Here is a 12,832-nt window from a genome sequence, read left to right as displayed (position 1 = left end):
ATTTTTAGATCTGTACGTTGGTTCCCTTTGGGGAAAGCGCACATACACGCTAGTTTGACATAGCCAAGTAGAGTATACATTATGAGATTTGATATTTGAGGTTGTTGTTGGTTCTAGTGGTTGTTGCATGGTTCTGGGTTCTGCTATGTGTTCTGGTGACTGTGTTTTGATAATAGGGTTTCAGTGATTCAGTGTTGGGTGATTCAGAGATTGATGATGCAGATATAGTTGATGGTTGTATTGCAGTGGTGATTGATTTTGTGCTTTGATGTTATTGATGGATCTAGTCTGAAAATTTATGAAATCTGGTCCCTAGAAAGAAAAGAGAAGGTCGTAGCCTTATGTAGGCTAGCGCCTACGTACTAGTAAATATATCGACTAGTACAAGAGCTAGGGGGTTATAGCTCCCTTCCAATAGAAGCTGGAGAATGAGAGAAGGTTGTAGCCTTCTGCAGGTGGGTTCCTGCATACTGGTATGAGTTTGTGCCAGTACACGATTGTAAACAGGTTTTCCTTATCTTAAAGAAAACAATAGCAGGTGGTTTTTGTCCTGCATTGGGTTTCCACCTTATATCATGGTGTTCATGTGTGTCTCTTATGTGTGATGATATGTTCTATTTTTACTGCGCCTATTTACTATTTATATGGTTAATGATGTTCTGATGCACTGATTAAAGATCAACATATGATGAATTAATTGAACCATAAGTTTGTTGGATATACGCTAGTTGCATTAAACACAGTTGCGTGTACACGTGAGTTCCCTTAACTGAAGTAGCGTATATGAATCTGATTATGGAAATGAAAAGGTTTTGCTAATACTGACTCACCCCTCTGCTCAGTATTATTTCCAACAATTGGTATCAGAGTAGGTCCTTTAGAAGAAGCTTGATCGCTTTTCGGAAGATCCATCATCATGAGTAATCAAGAAAGAGATGGATCCATCAGATCACCAATCTTCGATGGGAGCAATTTTGTTTATTGGAAGATAAGAACCACAACCTATCTACAATCACTTGGAACAGATATTTGGGAAATTGTGGAAGGAGGATATACATTTCCATCAGCAATTCCTATAGATATGACAGGTAGAAAGCAATATGAAATCAATGCCAAAGTTGTTACTATCTTATTGGCAAGTTTGTCAAAATCAGAGTTTGTCAAGGTCATGCAGCTCAAATTAGCCAAAGAAATATGGGAAGAAAGCATTCTAATCTACAAAGGAGATGTTCAGGTAAAATGTGCTAAGCTTCAAATTCTCAGAATTCAGTAAGAAACTCTTAAGATGCATAGTGATGAAAGCATAGCTAATTACTTCCTACGTATAGATGATATTGTCAATTGTATGAAGAATCTGGGTGAAGAAATTAAGGAAGTTGTCTTAGTTGAGAAAGTTTTGAGATCCATGTTTGCTAAATTTGAACCCAAAGTGTCTGCCATAGAAGAAAAGCAGGATCTGTATGTAAGGACCATATCCAGACTGTATACATTTTTTTTTTCTTTTTTTTTTTTTACACCAAATACAACCAGAAAAGAAACGCATTGAAATTCAAATTTATTTAACACACACACATTCCTGCCACTCATTTCAGGAAACATATCATAACATTTTCATACTTTTAACTAAGATCAATAGTAATGAAATACATATGTACCGTTCACCAGAAGGCGAGACTCCACTTGCTCTGCTGTTGCTGGTATTCCCTTGTAGCTAGTCACCTCCACGAGTGAATGATGACGCACTTGATCCGAATGCGAAGACCCACGGGTTAACCTCCCAGCCTACTCCTTGGGTACTCTTCTTCCCCGCGGACCCCCGAGCTGCAATGGGGTTGTACAATGGAGGAAAGCACTAGCTGGTAGAGGAGAGCACTCCTTGGCTCAAGAGTCCCCTCTCTAAAATCCTCTACCTCACCAAACTCACTATAGGATCGTAATCACTGCTTTGACATCATCTCATCGATCCAACAATAGGGTTCCCCAAAAAAGTACCTTCTCCTATGGCTTTCCCCTTATTTTATAAGAGTCCTCCTAGATGACACTTGGCATGTCATGTATAATTATATTTTTTTTTTAATTCAATAGTTTTATTATTCACCCACCCATGTGTCACTCTCTCATCAAGGGTCACCCAAAATTATTTACATAACTTTTTATTTAAAACTAATATTTTCCTCACCTCAACAAGATTCCTATTTCTTCTCCTAGTTGTCTCTTTATTCCCCCCTTTTATTCCTTAATTTGTGTTCATTACTTGAAGTCAATTAATGAGTCAAGATTTTATCCCCAATCTACTCCCTAATTTAACTTGGGTTATCTCTTAGATGGGTATTCTTATGTTGGTTGTTGACACATGGAGCTTCTCTACATTTCTCTAAATTTAATTTATTATTCTCATTTTAATTCACCTTCCTCTTTTCTTAATTAGGTTTAATTTAGTTTAGGATTAATCTTTATCCTTACAATTATGTTTGTCTTTCCCATTTTTCCTAATTAAACCACATAATCTTCCTAGTACTTTCCAACATGGGAAGGATAGAGTTTTTAAGGTACTCTATTTTAATTCTTCCTATGATCCTCCTTATTCCAAGTTTTATTTTTGATTTAATTACATTGGTTTCTAATCATCATTTACCCTTGATATAAATTTACCTAGTTTTCATTCCTTGCTTATATTCATTTATTATTATTTATTTTTAAAGATTCCAAGGGTGCCAAGTTTGGTTGTGCCCTTCAAGAACTTCCCTAGAAGTTCCAAGGGTGCCACACCTAACAGTTTATTTGTGATGTCAAGGGTGCCAGTTTGGTTGTGCCCTTCAAGAACTTCCCTAGAAGTTCCAAGGGTGCCACACCTAATAGTTTATTTGTGATGCCAAGGGTGCCAAGTTGGTCATGCCCTTCAAGAAATTCCCTTGAAGTTCCAAGGGTGCCACACCACTTGCCCTTCGAGCATCTAGTGACTACAAGGGGAAAGTATAGTGCAACGTCATAGACTACTATCATCTCTTATGTTGCCTGCTATAGTGAGACTAATGGTGTTGGGGATCAAGGAATCCGCCTTGATGTGCACCCCCCGGTAAAGTCCTCATGAGCTACCCAACTTTGGGACCTGCCCTCATGGCACCGTGATCTTCAAGGCGAAGGTGTTTCAACCCTTCCAGCCCAAGTCATGGTGGGAGTGCTAGTGGGTGAGATCAGGGACTCTGTCCACCCCTCCCATGTAGTTCCATCCACTTGTACAACCCCATCACCCATATGTGAGTCATTCGGTCAAGCAACTAATCTGTGCCTGCAACCATTAATATATCATCAGAATATAGTTAAACATATATGGCAGATTCCAAGATCGACTTAGACTTTCAAAGATAAAATAATATGAATTTTCATCAAACCAGGGGTCATCAACTCGTCATATGCGAGTGCCTCTGATGGTTTCCTGCCATACTCAATAATCATTAGTAACAAGGTTTTTCAATGTTAGTCATTGTCATAATAGCATCATTAACAATTCCTAGTCATTCACATCATTTTCCATTGTAAGCCTGAACTAAAGAAAGTAGTCAACATAGGGGACACATCCATCATGGCTATCATCATTAAACATCAATGGAAACATACATGTTCATTAAGCTATCAATGTCGTAACATCAATAGAAATATACCTATTCATCAAATTTATCATCATCATGCTTTTAGTAGAGAGCATACATATTCTTTACTACCCTCATCATCATAAATTCAAATAGAGACCAAACTTAACTATTTAATGTTGCAATCATCAAAATACCGATAGATAAGATACATAACCATTCATGCTATCATAATATTGATGGAAAGCATTCATAAACATCACAACCATGAATATCTCAATCGCTAATAATAGTTTCATGTGCCTGGATCCTCAACCCGAGGTCCTCCTAGAATAAAGTATCTAAGATAATGTTATATTAGGGTCAGAAAACTAGGGTGGGCACTACATACACCCCCTCTTAACAATGGACTTCGTCCCGAAGTCCTTAGAACATAAAGAAAAATGACGACACATATCCTATAACCCTTCCTGAAACTCTTGCTAACCTTTTGGTGGGCAAGCTATAATTTTCCCAAGGTATTTATACCATGAATTCCGTTATAACTAAAGGACTATATCTGTGGAACATTGCGGCCCAAATTTATTTATTTATTTATTTTTTTAACTAAGCAATAACAAGAAAAGGGTAGGATAATCGCAATCAAAATTCATCTCATGGTACAGTTAATATATTATGCTTTCAACCAAGTAAAGTCGTCCACTCACTATACTCCTGTAGCTTCCAATTATAGTCGTTCATTTCAAACTACGTCTACATGACCCTATAAGTGACAATATCGGGTACACAAAGTGATTTGTATGATCATCATTGCATATGGTAGAGTTCACTGTCATAGATGTTGCAATAATATTGTCATAGAAGAAAAGATCATATAAATTATCCATACGTTTGATATTTTTCAAAAAGTTTTAAATTCTAAGTTATCCCTTCTGATAATTCTGCAATATTTTTCCCCAATATCTCAATAAGTGTCATTTTGGACCCTTGTCAGTATATTCCCTAAAATGATAATTGTAGCATTGTATTTAGGCCATAGGCGGAAAAATGTTGAAAGAGGTGGACAAGTAAGAATAAGAAATTCAAATGGTGAACTTAAGCTCACAAGCTAGTAAAAGATGAAGGACTTTGATGTCAAAAGTGCTAAAATTTTAAAATATTCTTATTAGCAATTGTAAATAAATATATAATTAGATACATTACAAAGCAAGTGATTGTGCGTCAAGATGTAGTGTTCTATGAATAGTTCCTAGGAGTTCATCCAACCAAGAAACTCTTTGAAACATCACCACATTACTTACTTATAGATAATATCCTAGTAAGTAATGATGTTAGTGTCTCAACTGGTTAGAGATGATGTGGCACGTGACCTAGCAATGGAAGAATCTAAACATGCAGTCAATAATATATTGAGCATTGAATTGGGCATAAAGAAGAATACTCTAAGTAAGGAAGTTATGTATATCAAACAAAAACATACTTCCCAATCCGAGGAAGTTGTCTTCTATTTGCAAATGTGGGAAAATTTTGTTTTAGCTACATAAAAACTATCAAGAGGAATCAAATTGGTTATAACACCTACCACACCTCACCTATCAAGAAAGAGATAGTGACATCCTTGCTATCGCTCAAGTTTATCTCCAAAGAAAGATCCCAACCTTTTTCAAAGAAAACCCAAGGATACTTTTAAGTGATCACAACTTGTGACCAGTGACCACTCCACTTCACTTACTCATGCATAAATTATCAAATGATCATAGCAACCTATTTAAAATATGATATCCCAATTATAATATATTTTTATATCAATCACTGTATTTATGAAAACTATAATTTAATTCAAATTATTATTAACAATTTCAACACAAATTAATTTAATAATATTTTAAAACACACTCCTAATTTTTCATGTACCCATAAAAAGAAACATCCTTTTGCAATCAATATTTAATTATTGACTTCTGTTTAATACATACCAATATATAATAAAAAAAAAATCTATACAATTGATGTAAATATTAAATTTAACCAAGATATTACTACATAAAACATAATTTCCATATGTCAATTTATAATGTGGCACTTTTAACTTGCTATTAATTTTTAAAAGAATGGCTTGATTATGGTTAGAGCATTAAAATGCTTCACATCCAACCACTCATAAAGCCTAGACCAAGAAAATTTGCGTATGATGAAGTCAAGATTAAGTTTTTGGTATTATACGATGAAAAGACCACTTATTGAAATGATATGGAACTAGTTTCATTAGTCAAACTTATTTGTAGGTTTTATTTTATTGTTATTAATTTCTGGTGATTGTTAGTCATTAAATTGTTATAAATATATTAAGCAAACATGTGCATTGACCAGCGCATTTTAAGGATGAGTGCTTCTCAACTGTATGTTTCAATACCACCCTAAGCAAAGTCTCCAATCCTTTAATTCTAGCAATTCAATATGTGTATTAGAAATTGTAAAATAAATTCCATAATCCATTAATTCATAGATAAAGCTTCTTTTTCAATTGGTTAAATTTATTGAAAGGGTCCCATTGGTACTTGCCAGTGATATTTAGTGTCTTCATAGATTTGGTCCAAATTTTTATCGGCTTTTAATAAATGATTTTGCAAAAATCAAGTACTTTTATAGAATTAAATTTGTAATGTTTATCTAGAAAGCTTCTCACTCTTGGAATAGTTTTCAAATTATAGTAGTGTCTAGCATAAAATGAGTATGTTTGAGGTGCAAATTGTATGGACCAGTGCTATACTATATATATTTTTATAAAAATACCAAAACTATTTTTATAACTTCATAATTTTCATTATACCAGCGGGTTATTACAGGTGGCGTGGTTTTCCTTGATAACGATGATGAGTCAAATCGACATTCGCGGATAGCAGCCAGAGATGGTTGTCCTCACTGTTGGTTTGACACCTGAGTTTGATAGGTTTTGCCACCTTCAGAAAAAAAAAAAAAAAAAAAAAAAGAGCAATTTTTTTGAACCATGATTTTATTCTCTAGAATACTTTTATATCTTCCCTCAATATTGATTAAAATGCTTGCCTTTAAAAAAAAAAAAAAAAAAAAAAAAACACCCTACTAATATTCTAAGTTGTTTTGAAACCCATGTTTAAGTTTATTGTAATTCATGTTGCATAAATCTAAACACGGGAATCTCAAATTTCATATAAAATGAATTTTGTTCCCAATGTCATAAAGCATAACGTCACAAATCATAACATCACAAAGAATTAGTCTAAATATATTAACATTGGTATTTTAAAATATTTGGGCATAGCTTCAAAAATTAATTTAAAATATGCATTGGCCAAGAAACAATTAATTATTGTGAATTAATGGTTTTCATATTGGTCCTGAGACTGACTCATGAGGCTGACGCTAATGCATGAAACATTCAAATTCTTGGAGATTCCCTACTAGTTATTCAATGATTGTGTAAGAAAATAACAATGAGTAATTTCACATTACATAACTGTATAATATTATTCATTCTCTCCTATCAATTTCCTCACATATTCACAGGGACAGGAATAGGATTGTTGATGGACTTTCTAAAGATGGAACAAGGGGGACTGCATAGGTTTTTTTTTTTTTTTTTTGAAGTGGCTTTTAAGTAAACCAGGGTCCAGTCACATATGTCTATTGTTGAATCAGTGCAAATCCTAGCATATTGTAAGACGTGTCAACTAAACTGGGCTGGTGTTTCAGTTTTGAACTGCTATGGATAATGCTTGATGTCTCTATTTCTGATCTGTGACATAAATCCACTCCATTTCTGTACATGAATTTGGATCATAATACAATATAGAGCTCTTAAAATGTTCCTAAATTGCACAGTTTTTTTTTTTTTTTTTATCATTGAAGCTGTAACATATTTGAACAATTATTGTGTGATACTTCATGAACAAAATCATCATATAACCCAGCTCATTTTACTGCTGGTGCGTATGCACAAACTTTTGGTTATTCTGGCTGACATTTGGGAACATTTATGCATTGTCAAATTTGGGAGAAACAGATTGATGCTATAACTAAGTGAATTACGTGAAGTAAGTGGTGCAACTAGCATTATTTCACCACTCTGTTATCCTTTGGTTTGATGTCAGGGTTAGTTTTCAGATCCAAGCTGTGGTGCATTCTGAAATCTGTAAAAGTTGCCTTCCATCCTTGCCACCATGCATACCTTTGATTTGTAGGAGCATGAGCATGAGTATTAAGGACAAGGATATTTGAGATATGTCCAGTTTCATAGCATCATTAGAAATTAGTATGGACAGAATAATTAAGTTCATGATTCAGATTCTCAGAAGACAGAAGGACAAAGTTGATTTTGTGACATAGTTGACTAGCGGTGGAAATCGAATGTACAGAATGGATTTCAGTTTTATGCTTCTATGTAATCCTCATGGAGATAATGTTGGCAATGTTGATTTTGAAAAAGCTGTTGTTATTTAAATTTTATCCCCTTTCCATTTTGGGTTGCATACAGCAAATTACTCATTCTGATTTAGAAATTCAAGTGTACAAAATATGTGCTAGAAATGAATGGATGGTCAATGTAATGATTAGGGCAGCATTCCAATGTGATTGCAAAGGATATCTCCAGCTCTGCTTGGCAACATGCTCAGTCTGAATTTGATAATGAAACTAGCAGTACCATTTGCACTCGGTGCCATTTTGATAGACGCACCCTTACATGGTATATATATGAGCAAACTTAGCATATTTTGTCTCTAACGGTTTGGAATCCTATATATATATATATATATATATATATATATATATATATAATTATTTACATATTTTTTTTTTGAATTCCGGTTTGATCCAGTTCCAGTTCGAATCTCGGTTCTCGGCCTTAAATGCAATTTACACCTGCTAGAATTTACTATATGGATGAAGGTTTCAGGTCTGATTTTTCTTGAGTTTCTCAAATTGGAAGTCAATTCATGCTTAAAATATATCCATGAGCTAAATCGACGCTGGAAAAGGGTAAGCGATATTCTCCTTTTAACATACTTCTAGCCATTCATTTGCTGGAATATTTTCTGTGGTTTAAGTCTGGTTTAATATTGGCAAAATAAATTTGATCTTTTGACATAACCATTGGTTATAAATCTGATGTCCTAAAGGGCTTGATAACAGAATTAAAACTCCATGGTAGAGCTCATACCGCCATAATAAAAACAGAATAACAGAATTAAAACTCCATGGAAATGTCACCATTTCAGTTGGGTCTATCCAGTAATGAATTCTAGAGTAGAGTTCATACAGAAACACAAAAAGCATTGCCAAAAAGTGAATAACATCCAAGCATTCTTTGAGAAGGGCTTTCCCATAGAGCATAAATTTCAGGAAGGTTCTGAAAGCAGAATTGTTTTGGACAAAGAACGTGAAGTAATCGATTACGAAAAGAAAGACATTGAACTAGTAAAAGATGAGAAGGTGATCCAGACCATGACAGAGATTAATGAGAATCGGACAAGTGTCTCTGAAACTATCATACAGAGTTCACAGGATGGGTTTGTAAATGCGCAAGATGAGGCACGACTGTCAGATCACTGTTCACTGACTCCTGAGAACTGTACATCTACAAGAAAGGTAGAAGAGATTGTCAGGGTTCTGAAGGAGCAGCAATCACATGACTTACTTTGTCCGGTTTGTGGCTCATGCTTCACTAAGCGTGTTATTTTACGCAAAAGGAGTGCACAGTTTCAGTGGACAGATGGGTACAAACACCTGATGATGATGCACAAGCTGCTCTTTTAGAAGGTGGACAACAGATAACTCAAGATGGGAATGACCAACCAGAAACCTCACAGGAGGACAGCGATGCCAATAAAAATGTCTTACGATGACATAGAGATCGAGGATATGGAATGGAACGAAGAATTACAGGCCTTCACATATCCATGCCCGTGCGGTGATCTGTTTCATATCACCAGAGCCGAATTGCAGATGGGAGAAGAAATCGCACGTTGTGCCAGCTGTTCGCTCTACATAACGGTTGTCTACAACATGGAGGATTTTCAGGAGAAATCTCAAGATAATAAAAGACAGGGTTTGGAGCGAGGCAAAACCCCTGCAATTACAGTCGCGTGAAGGAAAAATATAGGGTTTTGTAGAGATTGTGTTTTGGGTACCCAAACCCCAGGTCTGATTCCTGTACCGCATTATTATTTATGTTGAGATAAAGTCCGAACAATCGATTTTGATAGCATGTTTTACCCTAAAGATTCGAACACTGCATGGTTGGATATGGAAGTGGTATAGTTTTCGGGATTTAATACTTGTTTTTTTTTTTTTTTTTACCTGGTAGGATTAATTTCGGAATTGGTGTAATCATGAGAATATCTGCACAATATGAAATTCTTGTTTTATACTCATTTTTTTTTTTTTTTTTGAAATAGCCCACTTCTGAACTGTGCTCAGCAACATTATATTCTGCAAGAGCGAACTTTGCAGAGTTTTGCAGCGGGCTTTTCCCTAAGTGGATGGAATTATACAGACCCAAACAATGCAGGACGATCCAGGCCATCATTTTGTTTGGGACCTTTCCAGGCACATATTCAGAAGAGATGGAAGAAACCAACTATTTCGGTACAACAGTACATTGAAATGAGGACCAGAGACCTCCCGTTTGACAGGCTAATGAACACTGTGTACAAAAATATGAAGATAATCATGAAGATACAGGAATTGGTTTTAAGGCGCAGAGAGCAAGCACTTCCAATTCATTTGCTTCTGCAAACAAGGGAATTTGCAACAGGCCAACAATTTTTTTTTTTTTTATGATCAAATGATTCAGAAAGGGTGGGTGCCTGGTCGGAGCTTAATGTTCGAAACATCATTCTTGAGCATCCTGGTATTTTCTACTTGTCGACAAAGGGAAATATCTTGATTGTTTTCCTCTGGGAGGCTTATATCCGCTGTAGATTGATAGAGTCCAATCCAGTTTATGCGGTTCGGAAGAAATTTATGGACTTGATTCGGTTGCGTAATCGTCATACCAGAAATTCGAGGTCTAAAAAAAAAATCAACATTTTGTAAAAGTTGCTCCTGCGTTGCAAAAAAAAGCTAGGTGAAAAAAAAAAAAATGGTAATCTTTATGCTTTCGACTCAATGAAATTTCAATGAAATTATACCCAAAATGCTTACGGCTTCCTTACAGTACTCCAGATCTGTAAAAATATGTTGTAAAAAGTTTACAAAGGTTTGTAAGAAAGCAACTGAACCCTGGAAATTTCGTAAATTTCCTTTAGAAAAGAGGAGGGCTTTTCAGAGTTTCGTCCTAAAAATTTGTTGAAAAGGGCTTGCGATTCAGGAAAAAAAAAATTTAACACCGAACAAAATTGTCATAACCCCAAACCACTGTAGAAAATGATTTTATAAGATCTTATAAATTTAAACTCCTGAAGATCAAGTTGTAGAGATATTCTGAAACCTAAGAGTTTGATGGTAATCCTCATACAAAATTTTAGAATGTAGTAACTATCTATCAAAACCAGTCACGCATGCATGGGCCCATAGGTCTCGAGGTTTCAACTTGGGCTCTGATACCAAGTGTAAGGACCATATCCAGACTGTATACATTTTTTTTTTCTTTTTTTTTTTTTACAGCAAATACAACCAGAAAAGAAACGCATTGAAATTCAAATTTATTTAACACACACACATTCCTGCACTCATTTAAAAAAACATATCATAACATTTTCATACTTTTAACTAAGATCAATAGTAATGAAATACATATGTACCGTTCACCAGAAGGCGAGACTCCACTTGCTCTGCTGTTGTTGGTATTCCCTTGTAGCTGGTCACCTCTGCGAGTGAATGATGACGCACTTGATCCGAATGCGAAGACCCACCGGTTAACCTCCTAGCCTACTCCTTGGGTACTCTTCTTCCCCGCGGACCCCCGAGCTGCAATGGGGTTGTACAATGGAGGAAAGCACTAGCTGCTAGAGGAGAGCACACCTTGGCTCCAGAGTCCCCTCTCTAAAATCCTCTACCTCACCAAACTCACTATAGCTTCGTAATCACTACTCTGACATCATCTCATCCATCCAACAATAGGGTTCCCCCCCCCAAAAAGTCATTTCTCCTATGGCTTGCCCCTTCTTTTATAAGAGTCCTCCTAGATGACACTTGGCATGTCATGCATAATTATATATTTTTTATAATTCAATAGTTTGATTATTCACCCACCCATGTGTCACTCTCTCATCAAGGGTCACCCAAAATTATTTACTTAACCTTTTATTTAAAACTAATATTTTCCTCACCTCAACAAGATTCCTATTTCTTCTCCTAGTTGTCTCTTTATTCCCCCCTTTTATTCCTTAAATTGTGTTCATTACTTGAAGTCAATTAATGAGTCAAGATTTTGTCCACAATCTACTCCCTAATTTAACTCAGGTTATCTCTTAGATGGGTATTCTTATGTTGGTTGTTGACACATGGAGCTTCTCTACATTTCTCTAAATTTAATTTATTATTCTCATTTTAATTCACCTTCCTCTTTTCTTAATTAGGTTTAAATTAGTTTAGGATTAATCTTTGTCCTAACAATTATGTTTGTCTTTCCCCTTTTTCCTAATTAAACCACATAATCATCCTAGTACTTTCCAACATGGGAAGGGTAGAGTTTTTAAGGTACTCTATTTTAATTCTTCCTATGATCCTCCTTATTCCAAGTTTTATTTTTGATTTAATTACATTGGTTTCTAATCATCATTTACCCTTGATGTAAATTTACCTAGTTTTCATTCCTTGCTTATATTCATTTATTATTATTTATTTTTAAAGATTCCAAGGGTGCCAAGTTTGGTTGTGCCCTTCAAGAACTTCCCTAGAAGTTCCAAGGGTGCCACACCTAATAGTTTATTTGTGATGTCAAGGGTGCCAGTTTGGTTGTGCCCTTCAAGAACTTCCCTAGAAGTTCCAAGGGTGCCACACCTAATAGTTTATTTGTGATGCCAAGGGTGCCAAGTTGGTCGTGGCCTTCAAGAAATTCCCTTTAAGTTCCAAGGCTGCCACACCACTTGCCCTTCAGGGATCCAGTGACTACGAGGGGAAAGTATAGTGCAACGTCATAGACTACTATCATCTCTTACGTTGCCTGCTATAGTAAGACTAATGGTGTCGGGGATCAAGGAATCCGCCTTGATGCGTGCCCCCCGGTAAAGTCCTCATGAGCGACCCAACTTTGGGACCTG

The 12,832-nt window shown here is 35.6% G+C and overlaps 1 protein-coding gene and 1 pseudogene across 1 annotated transcript in view; both read left to right on the top strand.

The window, feature by feature from the left end:
• The window catches only part of LOC149171895 (3-hydroxyisobutyryl-CoA hydrolase-like protein 5), a 281,986-nt gene that overhangs the window by 170,334 nt on the left and 98,820 nt on the right, over nt 1-12,832 (top strand). The gene's annotated exons all lie outside the window — the stretch shown is intronic.
• Nucleotides 9,459-9,908, top strand: LOC149171896 (diphthamide biosynthesis protein 3 pseudogene; annotated as a pseudogene).

The sequence above is a fragment of the Pinus tabuliformis genome, chromosome 4_2 (assembly GCF_031772625.1).
Source record: "Pinus tabuliformis cultivar Carrire ecotype Pingquan chromosome 4_2, CPIR1, whole genome shotgun sequence".
In the NCBI taxonomy this organism is placed as follows: Eukaryota; Viridiplantae; Streptophyta; class Pinopsida; order Pinales; family Pinaceae; genus Pinus; species Pinus tabuliformis.
The sequence above is the reverse complement of the archived record's forward strand: the minus strand, read 5'-3'. Positions and strand labels throughout refer to the sequence as shown.